The sequence below is a fragment of the Jaculus jaculus genome, chromosome 2, assembly GCF_020740685.1.
Source record: "Jaculus jaculus isolate mJacJac1 chromosome 2, mJacJac1.mat.Y.cur, whole genome shotgun sequence".
NCBI lineage: Eukaryota > Metazoa > Chordata > Mammalia > Rodentia > Dipodidae > Jaculus > Jaculus jaculus.
Window position 1 is genome coordinate 118,529,666 of NC_059103.1, and position 8,217 is coordinate 118,537,882.

At 38.3% G+C, this 8,217-nt stretch overlaps 1 non-coding gene across 1 annotated transcript; it reads left to right on the forward strand.

The window, feature by feature from the left end:
• Positions 1-6,024: 6,024 nt before the first annotated feature.
• On the forward strand, positions 6,025-6,128 carry LOC123458986. The gene has a single exon (XR_006635919.1). It is a non-coding gene; the product is annotated as a U6 spliceosomal RNA (small nuclear RNA).
• The last annotated feature ends 2,089 nt before the right edge of the window (positions 6,129-8,217 follow it).

Sequence of the window (8,217 nt, forward strand, 5' to 3'; positions counted from 1 at the left end):
CTCCTCCATTTTCTAATTTTACTCTTTCAGACTGTGTTTGTTACTATAAATACCTAATTTGGTTTAGGTCTTGCTAGCACCTAGGTAATTCAGAAAGGAAATCCAAAGTGCAATTTTAAAGAACTAGCTGATTATTTTCCAAGGTTGCGTCAATATTAGAAAGCATTTTCTATATAATCAGGTTAAAGGCTTTAATAGGCTGACATACTTATACAATGCATACTGTATTCTAAAATAGAGGCTTCTTAGTGGCCCTTTGACAGCTTGTCTTCCCAGTGTATACAAATGCTCAGAGTATCTTGCATGGGTAAGTAGCCAGCTTATCAGGACCTCACACACTGCTCACTCCAGGAGGAGTGAGCAAACAGGTCTGGCCACGTGCCCTAAAGGCCAGCATTCCTGGGCTCCACCGGACCACCAGGGAAGGGAGCAGGGGAGTGCTGGGCCTCCAAGTCCAAGGGAATGAATTTTTACCCAAGATGCGTAGGGAAGATAAGGAATCCACTCTAAGGAGTGCAGGAGCCCAGTTTAGACTGGACTTCGACTATGTTAATTGCCCATTTGCTATTCTCACAGAAGGAGAACAGTCTGTATTCTGGACAACTCCCTTCAAATGTTCCCAGCCACACCCTCTTTCAGATCCTGTAATAACACAGAAAAGTGGTTCCCTTCACCCCAAAATAGAAATATCTATACCACTAAAATTGAGAAGCCACACACACACACACACACAGAGAGAGAGAGAGAGAGAGAGAGAGAGAGAGAGAGAAAGAGAGAGAGAGAGAGAGAGAGAGAGAGAGAGAGTTCACAAAAATCTACAAAGGGAAAATGTGAAAATAATATTCACATTGTAGAGGCTACAGTGTGATTTGAAACTCCATTATTTATCTACAGGGTTTCAATATTTCAGGTTAGGGGAGAAAATAGAGATCCAGAAAGGCAAGGTAACTTGTCCATTGATCAGACTGTGCACACAGTCAGGTAGTGGCGATGCCAAGGTCTTTCTTGTTCTAGCACCTTCTCCTTTACCTTCCAGTACAGTCTACAGGAGTAAGAAATGGCAATGGTCACTCCTTAACTCACTGGGGATTTCAGTATCTTAATGGTCATCTTTATCAGCTATTTGGAAGCCAAATGTATCCATTCACACTAAAGAAACCAAGTATAATTCTCAAAGAATTGTTCTGTCTTTATGGCAGATCTAGAGCCCATCTAGCTCTGTTGTGTTACTTGTCAATTAGTATACTTTTTAGAATGTAACAAGGGAATAATCAATTGCTATGCTTTGCAACATTGAGAAGGAAACAAAGAATTTTGTTTCCGTTTTTTAGGGGTTTTTTTGTTTTGTTTTGTTTTTTGTTTGTTTCCAAGGTAAGGTCTCACCGTAACCCAGGATGACCTGGAATTTACTATGCAGTCTCAGGTTGGCCTCAAACTCATGGAGATCCTCCTACCTCTGCATACCGAGTTCTGGGATTAAAGGCGTGCGCCACCACACCAGGCATTGTTTCTGTTTTTTTAAAGAGAGTCTGAAATGCAGATAAGCACACTGTGGCAGAACCAATGGAAGCCTTCCCATATCCTTTTGTTTATATATTTAGTTCATTATTTTTGACCTAAGAACTGATAGTTGTCATCAGGAAAGATGAATGGAGCCATGAGAACCCTTGATCAGGCCTCATAGCAGGACACATCTCAGCCCATATGGGGTCACACTTGCTGCTGTAAGTGAACTCCAGATGCATGCACCACATCATTCATCTGACTTTACATGGGTACAAGAGAATTCAACCAGAGCTTTGTATGGCATCTGAGCCATTTCCCTAGCCCAGGAAACAAAGACGTTTGAATCAATGAGGCATTTGCTGACTCTTAGAATACTAGAAAATTCTAAGCTACTTGCCAATGAATGTTTAATTTAATATGAATAAGTTTATCATTAAGCATATGTATAATTTCACTCCACAGGATTGAGGATTAATAAAGCATGTTGTACCTGAGCAGACCAATGTTTTAGCACACACACAGTTTTTTTGTTTCTCAGCTATATTCCTAATAATGTTCCCTAAATTCTAAGCAGCAGTAGCATTTCCAAAGTATTTCATTATACTACAGCTTTTTCACTATCAAGAGCCATAGGAAATGACCAGAATTTAACATGTGTTATTTCAGATATCTCTTCTCATTTATTAGGGTAAGATCTCTAATTTTCTGAGTTCAGCCTTCCTGGAACGTATATCACATCAACATGCATTCAGAAGATAAAATTCTTTTTATTATCAAATAATAATTTGATTAATTACAAACTAGTAATTTATTAGTAGTAAATACTATATTTAAAACAAGTTTCCTTTTAAAGTAACCATTCCATGAGTTTACACTTAAGCTGTCTTCTTCCAAATAGAATATTTTAATTATAGTTTAATTAACTAGATGGAGCACCATCTTATTTTGGGTTTGTTATCTAGCATTACTTCACTACAATAGAAGGAAAAATGCTATATTCTTGATAATAAAGATGGCAATAAGCTATATATGTATCTATCTAAGGAACAGATATATAAAATTATGTTGAAACTTAAGTCACAGATCAATGCAAGAGAGTTTTTTTTTAACCTATAGAAATTGCTTCCCTAATGACATGTGTCATGACCTTTAATTTGTCCTTGTCACATCCAACTATTGTTTCAGATATGCACTATCCCTTTTGCATGTTTTATTACTGAGCCTACCTGTCTAATTGAGAATATGGCCTGGTGAGTGACCTTGATAATGAAAGTGATGGGAGGCAGCCCGATAAGCTGAGAGAAGAAAGAGTATTTTACATCATAAACTGAAAATTTTATACCTGAAATTAAGTAAACATGGCTACTAAATTATTTATAACATTATTTACAATAGGGGAGACAGGGTCTCTTGTTCTAGAAGGCTGGTGGTTTTGGCTTTCTATTTGGCACTTAATCAATTTTGCTGTTTGTTGGTTTAAGAAAGTAATACATAGAAGAAGAAGAAGCCATATTATAAAAATGCATCTAAAAATCACCTATTGCTGAAGACAGCCCATTAAAAAGAAAAGGTCTCTAGGAACAAAACAAAAGAGATACTCTTTCCTGTGTTCTTTGCAAGTATCATAAGCAAATTTCCCAGGTTTTATTCAAAGTTAAGATAATGGGAAAAATCAACCAGTTTTGCCTCTTGGTTTTTCATTTCTTATTTTTATCATTTTTTGTAGGGGTTGAATAAAGGAAGATAGTAAAGAAAATTACCAAACATACTATGGTATCAATATTTTCCATACCCTTTAACACTTATGGAGTGCTTACATGAAGCTTCTCCAAGCTAATCACTTAAAAGTTAAATTAGTATTGTCAACTATCTTTTTGTAACAGTCCAGGACATCCACTAATTAGCACATTTTGTTATTTCCCAGGCTTGCTGATATTCTCATATTAAGCCTATCCTGTTTGAAAGGAAACCCTTTGAGTAAACCTTCTATCATAATGCTTTTGCACAGAAAGAAATTTATCCAACAATTTGACAACTTAAGCTCCTCATGTTACATCATCTGAAATGGAACCTCTCAGAGGTCAGACACATACTACGGTTAACTAATTAAGGATTGTGACATTCTCAGGACATGCCAAGGGCTACTAAAAGGGAAGTACTTTTAACACTCCTTTTCTTCCCTGATCTGTAGTAAGAAAGTCTCTTACAGAATTACCAAGTAGTTAATATCCTCTTCCATGCTATGTAAAGTTCAGCAAAAGTAAATCAATTAATAATAACATCCTTAAAGTTTAGAACAGGAAACAATAAAGGATGCTATACCCAAACAGAAGTTGTGAGGATAACTTAGCTAGATAGAATGTAATTACTGAAGTTAAAATTAGCCAGGTCACCTTACTCTTATGGAAAAAAAAACCTTCTGGGAACCTGGCAACCAAGTAAATAGATAGGAACTTCCCTCCCATTAATAAGCTTCTTTTAGTTCTATGCGGAAATGTTATTCTAAGACAGATACCTACTAACTCTCCAGCACTACTTCAAAAGCAACTTGGACACCCACTTATTTAGTAATTAAAGAGACATCGAGTTTTAAAAAAATGCCCAGCATAAGTACATAATCTGATATTGTTGTAGCTGAAAATATCTTTTAAATCATTTTTTCAGGTGAGGATATATGTAGAGAGATGTGATTTTCTTCCAAACTCAGACAATTATATTTAACTGCTTACCATTGCATATATTGATGTTTTGTGGTCAGAAAATATTTTTGTATTTGGTGGTAAGCTATTTTATTATTTCAGCTAAATGTCTGAGAGAAATTGTGTTCCAGTGTTATCACTCAGTATAAAGAAGTGGCATACACACCAAGTGTTTGCTAACAGTGATGAAAATACAGAGCATAAAAGTTACCAGTAACAGGGCAGCTAGACATGGAATATACACTTTAACAAAGCATGCATCTTCACAACCAAAAATCATCCAACATTTATTCTTTACCCATTTTATGGCATAAAACCAGAATTATGAGAGGATTCTGCCTATTTTTCCACTAGGTGGCGATATGTCTTTTTCTTTGCAGTCCTCAGGGTGAAATAAAATGACTCTTGGAGATTTCTTTTTCTTGGGTAGAATCCATTGGAAAATTAGGATTAAAGAAATCTTAGCAAACAGACATGGGAAATTTAGTGCATGTGATTTCAGGATACAGGGTTATCTTCTAAAACTCAGCATCAAAACAAATAATAAATTCTGCTTCGTTTATGGTCAGAATTAGAATTTACATGAAACTTTATAGTATTACATTAAATATTGGTATTGTTTTGTTGTTTTAGTTGAAAAGCTCAGCAGAAGGCTTAACTTCAACCACAGAGACTCATTTTCTCCCAGTTCTGGAGACTAGAAAAGTTCCAAGGTCAAGGCTTACTTTCCCAGAGACCTCTTCCCTTGATTCTTAGGTGTCTTCCTTCTCACTGTCTCCTCACTTTGAGAACCCTTTTGTTAGCTGTATGCTAATATCCTCCTTTTCAGTGAAGGTTATGGTCACATAAATAACACCCACTCCTTAACCACTGCATTGAGAGCGAGTCAGGGAGCTTTGTTAGGCAGTTCAGGTGACTGGGGCCCTGAAAGTAAAAAGCAGGAATATCTCTGGGCTTTGCTAGAGATCAGAGAGGAAGTGGGCATCTCCTTATCTCTTGCCTAAAGGAGTTCCCTGGATCTGTTTTTTCACAAACAACCTGAGGTCCTCCAGCAAGGGAAGTCTCCTTTTCTAGAATTTAAATCTAATTCTGGCATTGTGGTTTGTCAAATTCAGTCCCCAGAACTTGGCATCATGTCTGACCTCTTCATGAGCCAGCCCGTAGCCCAGACCAGTTAATTTTCACTCTGGCTCAACTGAGCCAGAAGGTAAAGCCCACTACAGTAAGGTTATAAATATGGTTAGGAGGGGAGGCAAGCTGTTATCACTCCTGAGCCTCCAGGTACTGGTGAGTCCACCCCTCATCTCAGCCCAGCAGAGAAAGAACCGCCCCTCTCCAACCTTCCCGTCCTGCACATGGTGGGAGCAGTCTGTACTTTCTTTTCTCTCTAAACCTCTTTTCTTGTTTCTTCCAAGGCTCAAAGACCACATAGGTGTATTGATTTTTCTTCCCTTTGTTTTGTACTTTCCTAAATAAATACAATAATTTAATAATTTTCAGTTTGGTTGGTCCAATTCTGGGATTAAATACAAACACGAACCTAGGGTTTGGGGTTCAAGGACTCTATTCCTATACCCCTAACATCCTGTTTCATCATCAAGGGAGATTCCACATACAGACAAAATCACATCTGGAATCTCCAGACATTAGATCTCATGTGAATTTGGGAATGAGACACAATTTAGCCCATAATAGTAGCAAATCTGTACATACAATATAACCCATATTTATTCACTGAAGTAGTGAAGTGCAGAACCAGGAATCTATATCAGAATTTGGAGTTCAGGATCTAAAGGAATTTCTTTAAAATGACCTATGCATGCTCGCTTCGGCAGCACAAATACTAAAATTGGAACAATACAGAGATTAGCATGGCCCCTGCGCAAGGATGATACGCAAATTCATGAAGTGTTCCATATTTTTAAGAGCTGGAATCAATCCAGATGTCTATCACTAGAAGAATGGATAACTAAGATGTGGTATATATACACAACGGAATTCTATATAGTAGTAAGAAAAATGACACAAAGAAATTTGAAGAAAAATGGTTGAGCCTAGAACAGATCATTCTCAGTGAACTTACCCAATCACAGAAAAAAAAATCGCCACATAGTCTCACTCATCTACAGCACCTAACCTTAATCTACCCAAGATACCTTACATATACCCAGCAAGCATCTCATGGACTAGACACTAGGATGGAGGGGGAGGGAGGGGAGGGCATCGAAGGGGTGGGAAACACTAATCTAGACCCAAATGGCAATGGAAACATAAAATTCTACTTCCTAAAAGGCAGACCAAATGGCTAAACCTTCACCAGGCCCTTACAGGAAACACCTAAACCACAAGACACTGGAGAGAGTAGGATCAAGTCTAACCTAAATCTTCTACATCTTCCCTTCCTCCCTCTCTCCCCCCTCCCTAAATCTTGTATATTAGTTATCTTTTCCTCATTTTCTTAGTGGGCACTGACCTGTAACTCCCAGTACCAGCATGGGGCTATCCACAATGAGCTTTTGATCAGAGAAACCTTCAAGGTTTCCTAAAAGAATGACAGATTTCTGTCAAAGTACTTGATGACCCACCAAAGGTTAGTGGTAAGACCCTATTTCTGAAGACACCATATGCAGCTGACACGTAAAATGGAACGGCATGGCTGGAAGCCAGGAGAGAATCAGTTCCCAGGCAGTCAGTGTGTCTAGTGCCAGAAGGTGCTACATGGGCAACTGGGGGAAATGATCAATATCTGTCCAAGCAACTCATGGTCTAACCTACTTAGCAACAAATAACTGGTTATGATGCCCACACAAGTGCAATAGTGGCACAAAGCCATGATGGGGAACCAACTGCTCTTGATTTGGCTAACTGATCCCCTCAGTGGTATGGGACCCAGCTGGAGCTGGGAAACAAGTCAGAACCATATCCAAACATAAGTCCTCTCTCCAAACATAAGCCCTCTATCCAATATCAAGCTACCATCAATCATGGGTTACAAGAGGGCCTACACCTATTAAACTCTCTATTAAAAAAGTAAGGGTTATCTCATTTGTCCTGTTGCTAACTTACTCTCCTATGGAGATTCTGCTTCTCTTTTTCAGATAGATGCAGATCCTAAGGAGAGAGCCACCCCATCATACCTCAAAAAGGCTCCAACTGAAACTAAGGAAAATTGGCAAAACAAGTAAAGGTGCTGTTTTCCTGATGAACCAGATACCAGTACAAGGGAGAAGGAGACCAACATAGAGAAAAATCAACTCCTACCAAATCAGAAAGCCAGAGCCTCAGAGGCCCCCAAGACCTCATCACTGAAGCAGACCAAAAATGAACCCAACATAGCTCAGGGAAATGTTGTGGAAGAGAGAGCAGAAAGTATGTCAGAGCCACATGTTGGGTCATGATATGCAGAGACATTTATCGTACCAATAACTGTGGGCTAACTCCACAATGCACGACCCATATACCTCAACAAGGAGGGGCTATTGGGGAGGGGGTAGGTCACGGATGAGCCTAATAATTGTACCAAACTGCCTGTATTTGCTGAATAGAAAACTAATTTTTAAAAATTTTTAAAATAAATAAAAATAAGGGAGAAAATCCAGTCTGTTACCATCTCTCATAACAAATGAGGGAAGTAATTTTTCTCCTTTCATCATATTTATTAATAAACTTGTTTCTTCTATGGACAAAAAAATAAAATAAAATGACCTATGCTACAGTTCTTAATCTTTCCTACTGGAGAGAACTTTTCTAGTTTATCAGACCGTCCCCCCACCTCCACCCCCAGGAATGCAAATTCGTGCCAAATGGGACAATTCATAAGTAGTTTTTAAACTTTTTGAGGGTTTCTAACCTGAGACTACAGGAAGAACCACTGCTTAGATAAAGCTTCCTTAAAGGGAGTTAAAGCATAGCCCTGAAGATTTTAGTAAACTGTAAATTCTATAGCATCAAGCACCAACCTTATTCTGAACCTCCAGAAATATAGTGAAGCCCAGTTATTAAACTAGGAAGC